Source organism: Zingiber officinale, chromosome 1A (genome assembly GCF_018446385.1).
Source record: "Zingiber officinale cultivar Zhangliang chromosome 1A, Zo_v1.1, whole genome shotgun sequence".
Classification (NCBI taxonomy): domain Eukaryota; kingdom Viridiplantae; phylum Streptophyta; class Magnoliopsida; order Zingiberales; family Zingiberaceae; genus Zingiber; species Zingiber officinale.
The window spans coordinates 95,969,204-95,981,339 of NC_055987.1; the positions used below are offsets into that span (position 1 = coordinate 95,969,204).

The 12,136-nt window shown below is 43.2% G+C and overlaps 1 long non-coding RNA gene across 1 annotated transcript in view; it reads left to right on the forward strand.

Moving 5' to 3' along the window:
• LOC122007163 overlaps positions 1-2,220 on the forward strand; it is a 24,695-nt gene extending 22,475 nt beyond the window's left edge. The window contains exon 3 of the long non-coding RNA XR_006118856.1: positions 2,159-2,220. This is a non-coding gene — a long non-coding RNA (uncharacterized LOC122007163). The remainder of the gene's footprint in view (positions 1-2,158) is intronic.
• The last annotated feature ends 9,916 nt before the right edge of the window (positions 2,221-12,136 follow it).

Here is a 12,136-nt window from a genome sequence, read left to right on the forward strand (position 1 = left end):
AAAAAAAACAGAAAGAGCTAGAGCTAGAGCTTCATACAGATCTAGTAGCAGATACCACAGCAGCTATACAGCAGATCCGCCAGAGGATAGAGACAGCTCAGAGCCGCCAGAAGAGCTATGCTGATACATGGCGCAGACCCTTAGAGTTTTCAGTTGGGGATTCAGTGTTCCTCAGAGTAGCTCCCATGAAGGGAGTAATGCGTTTTGGGAAGAAGGGCAAGCTAAGTCCCAGATACGTGGGACCATACCTTATCACTAGAAGAGTGGGCAAGGTAGCATATGAGCTAGAGCTACCTCAGGAAATGTCAGCTGTCCACAATGTATTTCACATCTCTATGCTGAAGAAGCATATCCCAGATGCCACCCAGGTGATTGAGCCCCAGTCGGTACAAGTCCGCGAATATCTCAGCTATGACAGTCGGCTTATTCAGATAATAGACCGAGCAGTTAAGACATTGCGGAACAAGGAAGTACCGTTAGTAAAAGTCATTTGGCAAAGTCACACAGCAGCAGAGGCAACTTGGGAGACAGAAGCCAGCATGAGACAGAAGTACCCAGAATTGTTCTAAGTTTGAGGACGAACTTTTTATAAGGTATGGGGGATTGTAACGCCCAAAAATTCTCAAACTTGCATTAGAATTTTTCTATGATTTTTCTGAAATTTTTAGATATTTTTCCGGAATTTTCCGAGTAACGGAAGTAGCAAAAGTAATTAGATAAGCAAAATGGTTTAAGCGGGAATCGAACCCGGGACCTCTCGGGTCCGCTAAACCTTTAGTTAGCCTTAGTAACCGGTGAACCCAGCAGGGCCGTGCTGAGAGAAAGAGGAACCAATTATATTTATATTAGAGTTGAGTTCAATAATCCACTTAATATAAATTAAGAACTTAAGTTGGGTTTGATTTAATTTGGTTCGGCAGCCCTCTCCTCACAAAACCTCACGCCACTTTCTTTCTCCAAACCCTCACGCCGAACACCTCTCTTCTCTTCCTCCTTCTCTCAGCGCCACACCAAGAAGACCTAGGGTTCTCTCCCTAGGGCCCCAAGGTCACTTTCCGGCGACGATTTCAGCACAAGGACGTTCCCCTCCGCGAGTAGAGCACGTGGACGCGAGCGAATCGTCGAGAAGTCGTCTCCACCGGAATTTCTAGCGATTAGATTTGTAAGAAATCTAGCACACAAAGTAAGAAACCCCTCACCTGCAGTATAAGTAGCTTCCGTTTGGTTTCTATGCATTAGTTTAGTTATATGCAGATTTTTTCGACATATAGGGTGTATTTAACCTTCCTCGCAGGTTTAGGGATTTAGTGAGTACCTTTAGATGGGCCGGACACGTCTTTTCCCCTTCGGTTGGAGGTTTAGATGCTGTTGGGTGCCTAAAGGTAGTCTCCCTAATAGAGAGGGGAGTTAAAGCACACTAGGTGTTCGATAAATTAGCTAGTTAAGTAAAAATGCAAATTAGACATTTTAACAGTTCAGTTGAATGCATTAGAAGCACCTAAATCAGTAAATCAGTTTATTCTAGCTTATATGGGACTACGGTCCAATGGGTGGGCTCCCACAGTCGCCTCTAGGTTCATACAACCTAGCTCTAGGTTCAGATAACCTAGAAACAGCAAGTTAAAACAGTTAGCTATATTCAGTATTTTATTTTCAGTGGCACTGTACTGGATCAGATATCCATTGGGTTGGACTCCCACAGTCGTCCCTAGGTTTAGATAACCTAGTTAACCCTACTAAATTCGGGACTTGCAAACCCGGGTCTAGTTAGGGATGCGCGCACAGCAAGTATAGTTGTCGGGCCCAAACAACATGTTTAGTATTTTCACTTACTATATGTATATGGCTTTCAACCTTCCACAAATTAGTTCGTGGATTCAGTACAGTCCTAGCAGTAGCTCAGTATTAGCTTAGTTCAGTTTTTAGTATCAGCTTAGTTTTTCATTGATACCATGTGATTGATATCATGTTCAGTTTTAGATATGCCATGATTGTATGCTTATATGCCATGCCATGTTTAGTTTATTCAGTATACTTAGCATAACCTTTTAAACAACATGATTTAAAAACATATTTGCATCGTATGCATGTTTTAGTGAGGTAGATGGTTTCTTACTAAGCTTTAAGCTTACAGATACTATTTTCCCTTATACTGCAGATAAAGGTAAAGGGAAGATGGACTAGCAGAGGAAGCTGGAGTTCAATGCAAAGATGGTGTGTGTGGCAGGAACTGGGATAAAATATCCTCAGGGGTTTTAGCAAGCTTAAATAGTTGGATTCTTAGTAATTCTTCTTTCATGCATTTTCGGACCTTAGAATGTTTAAACCATGGGAGATTTATTTAGTTTGTTAGTAATTATGTTAGAATGCTGGTTAATAGTTGCTAGAATACATTCCAATTGATTTTAGAATTCGTTGTGTGAGGTTTTGGCACGCCAGAGTGCTGAAATCAGAGTTTCAGTGCGAAATCAGAAACTCCGATCGATCGATTGGGGGCTGATTCCGCGAACAGAAGGCTTCTGGATCGATCAGCCGATTGATCCAGACACATTCTGTCGCGAACAGAAGGCCTTTGGATCGATCGGTCGATCGATCCAAGCTATTCCTCGCGAACAGAAAGGTTTTTGATCGATCATTGGATCGATTGACTTATGTTGGATCGATCAGCCGATCGATCCAAATAAAGTCCCGTGCACAGAAGCACGCTGGATCGATCGGTGAGCCTGGATCGATCAGCCGATCGGTCCAGATTATCACCCGAGCACAGTAGCGGTCTGGATCGATTCCTGGATTGATCCAACAGAGAGCAATCGATCCAGTTCAGTCTGGATCGATTGGGAAGTTCAGTTTCGACCAGGAAACTTAGCAGATTAGCTTCTAGTCCATAGGGAATGTTGGATACACCTGACATCCTTTAGATTATATCCTTCAGCACATATAGAACCAAGAATAGTTATCAGATAGCAACTAAAACTTAAATTAGATCAGTTTTCTGCACAGTTAGCACAGCATAACTATAGCGATCGGCCTTACAGCTCAGCTAGTAGAAGGTGGGTCGTTACAATAGACGCCGGCTCGTCTCTCGATTTTTAACGTCGGAGCTCGACGGCCTTTAAGGCTAATTTTGACACTGTCGTTCGGCGAAGCTATTTGCCATCCTTTTATCATTTTGCTTCCTGCATTACAAGGACATGGACGACCCACAACATATATAAAATTACATTTAGCGCACCTCTCATCCATCTCGGTACGGCTGGAGATGATTCGCGCTTCATGGTCGGTCCAGCCGCCGTCCGTCTTCATCCTCCAAATAATAAGCACCCGAGCGGAGCTTCTCGATGACTTTGAAGGGGTCCGCCCAAGGAGCCTCCAGCTTGCCAACGTCGCCGACCGACTTTACTTTCTTCCAGACAAGGTCGCCAACCTAGAATGCTCTGGGATTACGCGCCGGTTGTAGTTTTGCTTCATCCGTTGCCGGTACGCCATCAGCCAGACGGACGCCTTGGCTCGCTCTTCATCGACCAAATCTAGCTCCATGTTCCTCCGCTCGGCGTTATCATCATCATAATTCTGGATCCGGACGGACTCGACGCCGACTTCGACAGGAACAACCGCTTCGCCGCCATACACCAAATAGAAAGGCGTGACGCCCGTTCCCTCCTTTGGGGTCGTTCGGATGGCCCATAAGACGGCTGTCACTTCATCCACCCAGCTTCCTCCCAAATGGTCGAGCCGAGCACGCAGAATGCGAAGAATTTCCCGGTTGGCTACTTCGGCTTGACCATTGCTTTGGGGATATGCCACGGACGTGAAGTCTTGCTCGATGCCGTAGTTTTTGCACCAATCTTTGAGCAACTTTCCTGCGAACTGCCGCCCGTTATCGGAAACAAGTCGACAGGGGATGCCGAACCGGCAGATGATGTGTTGCCATATAAACTTTTTGACCATCTGCTCGGTGATCCTGGCCAGTGGCTCGGCCTCCACCCATTTGGAAAAATAGTCGACAGCCACCAGTAGAAATTTTCGCTGACCGGTCGCCATAGGAAATGAACCCACAATATCCATCCCCCATTGGTAGAACGGACATAAGACGGTAGCTGCTTTCATTTCCTCCGCCGGTCGGTGGGAGAAGTTGTGATACTTCTGGCAGGAAAGGCACGTCGCGAAGGTCCAAGCGGCGTCTGCTTGCAGGGTTGGCCAAAAGTATCCGGCCAGCATGATCTTCTTAACCAACGACCGTCCGCCCGGATGCCCTTCGCACGATCCTTGATGTACTTCTTGGAGGATGTATGCCGCGTCTTTCGAGCTCACACATTTCAACAGCGGACGGGAGAAAGCCTTCTTGTAGTGTTGGTCTCCAATAAGCGTGAACCGACCGGCCCTCCTTCTCAACAACTGGGCTTCATCCCGATCGGACGGTGTAGCACCCGAGCGGAGAAACTCCATGATGGGTGTCCTCCAATCGTTCGGAAACGCGAGGCCATCCATCCGGTCGATGTGTGCCACCAAAGATACTTGTTCAATTGGCTGCTGGATGACGACTGGCGTTATTGAACTTGCGAGTTTGGCTAACTCATCTGCCGCCTGATTTTCTGCTCGGGGTATCTTTTGGATAATAACTTCTCTGAAATTGGCTTTAAGCTTTTCGAAGGCTTCAGCGTAGAGTTTGAGCCGAGCGTTGTTAATCTCAAAAGTACCAGAGAGCTGCTGAGCGGCCAACTGAGAGTCTGAATGCAGCGTCACCCGTCCGACCCCCACATGCCGGGCGGCCTGTAAGCCGGCTATAAGGGCCTCACACTCCGCTTCGTTGTTTGTGGCTCTGTAATCCAGCCGAACGGACAGATGCATTCGTTCTTCTTGTGGAGAGAGTAATAATACCCCAATTCCGCTTTCGAGCCGAGTAGAGGATCCATCCACAAATATTTTCCACATGGCTTCGGGCTATGACTTTTGTACTTCGGTGACAAAATCTGCTAAGGACTGCGCCTTAATCGCCGAGCGGGGTTGATACTGAATATCAAATTCGCTCAATTCCGTGGTCCATTTAATGAGCCGTCTGGACGCTTCTGGATTCAACAGCACTCTCCCCAATGGGCTATTTGTCCGGACGATGATAGTATGGGCCAAGAAATAGGGACGGAGGCGCTGAGCGGCGAGGACCAAAGCGAAAGCCAGCTTCTCGAGCCCAGTGTAGCGAGATTCTGCGTCCTTTAAAATATGACTTAAGAAATACACGGGTTCTTCTCCGCTCGCCCTTACTAATGCCGAGCCGACTGCGTGCTCAGTCGAAGATAAGTAAATACAGAGCGGCTCACCCACAGCTGGCTTAGCTAGCACAGGCAGAGAGTTCAGATATGCCTTCAGCTCTTCGAATGCCCGATCGCATTCTTCACCCCAATGAAACTTGGTGGCCTTGCGCAAAATTTTGAAAAACGGGAGACTCCGATCGGCCATCTTCGAGATGAATCTGGACAATGCTGTTATCCGACCGGTCAAGCGCTGAACTTCTCTCAAATTTCTTGGGGGCGGCATATCTTGTAGAGCTTTCACCTTGCTGGGATTCGCCTCGATGCCCCGCTCGGTCACTATGTAGCCCAAGAAACGCCCGCCCTTTGCTCCGAACAGACACTTCTGAGGGTTGAGCTTAACTCCATACCTCAGCGTTCGGAAAGTCTCCTCCATGTCTTTAAAGAGATCGGCTGCTCGGACGGACTTGATGAGAATATCATCCACATATACTTCCAAATTTCTTCCGATATACTCCCTGAACACTTTGTTCATCAAGCGTTGGTAAGTTGCTCCCGCGTTCTTCAGTCCGAACGGCATCACATTGTAGTAGTACGTGCCATCGGCTATAACGAAGCTAACTTTCCCTTGATCTTCTCGGGCGAGCGGTACTTGATGGTATCCTTGATAAGCGTCGAGCATGCATATCAACTCGCAACCGGCTGTGGAGTCCACCAGTTGATCGATCCGAGGCAGAGGATAAAAATCCTTCGGGCATGCTTTGTTGAGATCCTGAAAATCTATGCACACTCTCCACTTGTTGCCCGGCTTGGAGACTAATACTACATTCGCCAGCCAACTCGGGAACTGGACCTCGCGTATTTGGCCGGCTTCCAGGAGCTTCTCAACCTCCGCTCGGATGATGGCATTCTGCTCAGCGCTGAAATCCCTTTTTCTTTGCTTCACCGGCCGAGCGTCCGGTCGGACGTGGAGCTCATGCTGCGCTATACTCGGCGAAATTCCGGGCAGCTCATGTGTCAACCAGACGAAGACATCACCATTTCGCTGGAGGCATTTGATCACTTCCTCTTTTTGGCTCGCCTCCAGATCGGCCGCAATGAAAGTGGTGGCCTCTGGTCGGGTCAGGTGAATTTGCACTTCCTCTTTTTCTTCATACACCAAAGAGGGTGATTTCTCGGTTATGGCGTTTACCTCGATCCGGGGCGCTTTCCGAGCGGAATTGACTTCAGCTCGGACCATCTCGACGTAGCATCGCCGAGCTGCTAGCTGGTCTCCTCGTACTTCTCCAACTTTCTCTTCCACCGGGAACTTGATTTTCTGGTGGAAGGTGGAGACGACTGCTCGAAACTCGCTGAGTGCCGATCGCCCCAAAATGACGTTGTATGCTGAGGGAGAGTCGACCACGATGAAATTTGCTGTCCGCGTTTTTCTGAGCGGCTCTTCTCCCAGCGAAATAGCCAATCAGACTTGTCCGACCGGCAGAACTTCGTTGCCCGTAAACCCATAGAGGGGGGTTGTCATGGGCAGCAGCTCGGCTCGATCAATTTGTAGTTGGTCGAAGGCCTTTTTGAATATGATGTTGACCGAGCCTCCTGTATCAATGAAAATGCGGTGAATAGTGTAGTTGGCTATTACTGCTTTGATGAGGAGAGCGTCGTCATGTGGGACTTCGACTCCCTCCAAATCCCGAGGCCCGAAGCTGATTTCGGGTCCGCTCGCCCTTTCCTGGCTGCAGCTGACCGCATGGATCTGCAGCTGTCTGACGCTCGCCTTCCTTGCCCTGTTAGAGTCGCCTCCGGTCGGCCCTCCAGCAATAATGTTGATTTCGCCTCGGGAGGTGTTGTTTCTATTTTCTTCTTCCCGAGCCGACAGCCTAGGCTGCTCCCTAGACCTCCGGGGATTGTCCTCACGCCTCGGAGTATGGTGCCGCTCGGGAGTCTGTCTTTGTCGCCTATCAGATATCATCCGATCAGCTTCACGAGGGCGTTGTCGCCTGTCGGATGATGGTGATCGACGACCACCACTCCTGGGAACAGGGTGAGCGATCAGGGGAAGGCTTCGGCAATCTCTTATATTATTCGTGTCCGTCCGGTGGAATGAGCAGAACATAGGCGTCCATTTCTTTTTAGGCTTGGGCCGCTCGGCAGACACTTCTTGAATGGCGTGGGATCTTACATGTTGCAGGGGGCGAGCTGCTTCAGCTCGCGGTCCTCTGGGTGGCTGATGAGCAGTGTGCGGCTTCCGCTCGGCAATGGGAGCCCGCTCGGTTGGAGTTTCCTTCCTTCGGGCTGCTTGAGCTTCCTCCACATTGATGTATTCGTTGGCCCGGTGCAGCATATGGTCGTAGTCTCGGGGCGGCTTCCGAATGAGCGAGCGGAAGAAGTCCCCGTCCACGAGGCCTTGCGTAAATGCATTCATCATTGTCTCGGAGGTGGCCGTTGGAATGTCCATGGTCACCTGGTTGAATCGCTGGATATAAGCTCTGAGCGACTCTCTGGGCTCTTGCTTGATGGCGAATAAGCTGACGCTAGTCTTCTGGTAGCGTCGATTGCTTGCAAAATGGTGGAGGAAGGTCGTTCGGAAGTCTTTGAAACTTGTGATGGATCCGTCCGGAAGCCTCCGAAACCACCGTTGAGCCGATCCCGAGAGGGTGGTAAGGAAAACTCGACACTTCACTCCATCTGTGTACTGATGAAGGGTAGCGGTGTTGTCGAACTTACCCAAATGATCGTCCGGGTCGGTGGTTCCGTTGTATTCACCGATCGCCGGAGGCACATAGTGTTTTGGCAGAGGGTCCCGCAGGATGGCCTCTGAGAATTGACGGTTGATCCGTTCGGGCGAGGCATCCGCTCGGGGAGCCTTGCCTTTTCTGCTGTCTCGTCTTGGTACTTCATCTGATGAAGATCCTCGATCACGATTAACTGCTGCGGCTTCAGGAGGAGTGCGAAATAAGACCCGATGAAATGGAACCGTGGCCTGCGGTGCTTCCGCTCGGCCTCCTGATGCTGATGTTGCTTGCTGCTCAATCCGCTCGGCCTGCAACTTCTGCCTTTGTTCCACAAGCTTAGCTGCTCGTGTTTCGATCAGAGCGTCTAGTTCTTCTGTCGAGAGCATCACCGAGTGCGGTCGTCCAGCTTCATCCATTGCTTCCGATCGGATGCAGGTAAGTTCCCACATATGGCGCCAAATTGATCCTGTCCGAACGCTGAATCAACGGACGCTGGGCACGTGGCGCTCTCCGCGTTGCTGACGTAGATCCCCGACCGGTCATACGGACCTCCGGCGAACCTGCAAAGAAATCGGGCCGGGAAGGGGTTCCCGGCGACGATCCTCCGACGCTCAAGTCAGGCAAGTGGACAACAAAGGGGTGACTCCAAGAATCGGAAAGAACGTACCTCAGGCGAAGTGTGAGACCCTTTATATAGGGCTGTGGAGAAGTGAGTGCACACCCACCGAGGTGTACACGTGTCCTTTCCCATACCGTAGTATGAGCTTGTCAGAGGAGCTTACTTGACACCATACTGCTACAGTCTGAGCACGTCTTTGATGGGACAGCGGATCCCTCTGTCGTAGAACATGCCCGCTGTCAGAAAAAGATGTTTCCCTTGTCCTTTTGTATCTTCTGTTTCTATGCCGAGCGTCCGGCCGGTTGGGCGTCTCCTTACGTCCGACCGGTCTACGATACTGGTCCGCTCGGGAGTTTCCTGATCGCGTGCTCTACTGACTGTTCACAGTATTGTTGTTTTCTGCCTGGCCGAGCGGGCTCCCCGATCGGCCAGTCGACCCTGTTCCATGAGTGTCGGAACCCTGCCTCCTCGCCGGGTGCCTTTGACTCTGATGAGACCCCGTTCGACCGACCGGTCTCCCCTTTTCCGGTCGGCCATTCGACCCTTTGACTTCCATGTAGTGTTGACTTCCCCCAGAGATCGGTCCCTGTTCTTACTGCCGGATCAATTTATATAGTTAATGTTTATATATTTTGTACAATATATAATAAAAATTACTATTTATATAAAATTTTCAAACTATATTTATTCAAAACATCTAAAATTATATATTTTAAAAAAATAGTTAATAAATAAATAATTTAAATTATTTATTCAATTACAGTTTAACAATTTTTCTTATAAAATTTTCTAATATATCACAAATTAAATTATTTAAGTAAATATGAAATAATTAATTTAGATATATGTAAAGAGAATAGTTAATAGATAAAATGTACTATAAATTAGTAAATAAATAAAATTTTAAATTATTTATTCAATTCAGTTTAACAATTTTCCTCATAGGATTTTCTAAGAAATCACTAAATTATTTAAGTATACATAGAATAAAATATTTAGATATTAAATAATTAATAGATAAATTTTAATATATTTTATTTGTATTTAATATAAAAATAATTTTAAAATATTAATTTATAAATAATAATTATATAAATTAATTATTAGTTCACTTAATTAATTAGTTATTTATAAAAATATACTAATTCATGATGACTTATTTAGGAAAAATACATTACACTCTAATAAAAAAATATAAAAAATTAGCAAAAAATGACTGAATCATGTATAAAATAAATGAAAATAAAATACAAGTGAACTATAACATGTGCAAATAAATTTTAGCTCATAATGATCAAATTACTAATATTTGACTAATTAAGTTAATGTACTTAAGATAATATTAAGGAATTAATTAAAAATTAATAAAGGATATAAACTCCTATGCATGAACAATAGCCAAAATTAAGTTAATTTTTTAAAACTGCAACTCATAAAGGAATTGATCATCTATTTAAATTATAATATACTTTATATAATTCTGTTAATAAATATTCTATATAATTTTTATATTAAAAAATTAAATATTATAATTTATATTACAGAAAAAATAAATTTATCTAAAAGATTCAAATTTATGTTAATTTTTGAATCATTTATAAAATTTTTAAATTATTTATAGATTTTTAAATTATTTTAAAATTTTAAACTATTTTTATTTATAAAATTAATTTAGGATTTAATTTTGAATGAATTATAAATTCAAAGTTTTTAATAAAAATATTTTTATTTTTTATATTTTTAATAATAAATAATAATAATAATATGAATTTATATGTCATAATTATATTAGTTATTTATAATTTATATAATAATTAATTGGAAATTATATATATTTTAAATAATATATTACATATTTATGTATATAATTTTAATTTATTTTTTAATCAATTACAAATATGAATTTAAAATTTAAATACTTTTATTATTAATAAAAATAAATTTATATGTTATAATTATATTAGTTAATTAACAATTTATTTAATTAATACATTATATATTATACAAAAAATTTAATAAAAAATTATGACATTATATATTATATATTAAATAATACATTATATAATTATATATAAAAATTTTTATAAACAAAATTTAATATAACACTGTTATAATAATTATAACAGTTATAAGTTATAACATATAAATGCAAACTTTTATTTCACTATAGCGGTTTTAATTAAAATCGTTATATTGAAGTTTTAATAAAACCCTAATAGCGATTCTGTCGTCCCCATCTCTTCAATCTTCTCGAAAATTTACTATGTTACCTACCGAAGAAATGTGATCGCCGCCTTGTTGCGTCGCCACAGGTTGCCCTCGCCGACAATGATCCAATCTCCGTCGCTGATCTAGGTAAGTTTTCATCGTTTATATAATGTTTTTCCCTGATTAAAGTGATCTCATGATCGATAGAAGGAATCAAATCGATTCCTTTTGTCGCGCACTGTGCCGCAACTGGACGCACGCGATGACAATCCGAACTTCACGCGCAAGTGCTGTGTCGGTAGTGTGCCGGTGCCGGTCCCCGGTTGGAATGGTAAAATCCATGAGTTTCGGACAGAACGACTCGATATTTTAAACCATGGTAGTGGGTTTTAAAGTGGAGTCCTGGTTTTGTAAATTAATATTCCATTCTAATCATGCTAAGATTTCAAAATTGTATTCTCTTGGTTTTAAAAAGTGTATGCCTTTTGTTGTTAAAGCTTCAATCATATATGTAATATAGATTTTGAAGTGATTGTGCATATGATTCACATCCAAGCAAAAGGGTATGAACAATTTCAGGAGGATAACCTTCAATTAGATATTATTTTCTTAGGAAAAATAATGAATCATATACACAAAACCATGACTCCATTTTAAAACCACTACCTCACTTATGTTGAAGCTTTAACAACAAAAGATATACACTTTTTAAAACCAAGAGAATACAATTCTGAAACCTTAGCAAGATTAGAATGGAATATTAATTTACAAAACCATGACTCCACTTTAAAACCACTACCTCACTTATGTATAAAGATTTTGAAGTGATTGTGCATATGATTCACGTCCAAGCAAAAGGGTACGAACAATTTCAGGAGGATAACCTTCAATTAGATATTATTTTCTTAGGAAAAACAATGAATCATATACACAATCACTTCAAAATCTTTGTTACAGATATGATTTAAGCTTTAACAACAAAAGATATACACTTTTTAAAACCAAGAGAATACAATTCTGAAACCTTAGCAAGATTAGAATGGAATATTAATTTACAAAACCATGACTCCATTTTAAAACCACTACCTCACTTATGTTGAAGCTTTAACAACAAAAGATATACACTTTTTAAAACCAAGAGAATACAATTCTGAAACCTTAGCAAGATTAGAATGGAATATTAATTTACAAAACCATGACTCCACTTTAAAACCACTACCTCACTTATGTATAAAGATAGAAATAATCAACTCTCTGTCAGGTTTTCAGGATATCAACCAACTTCAATGACATCTGAAATAGAAACAGAAGAAGAATCAGTGCCACATTTAAAC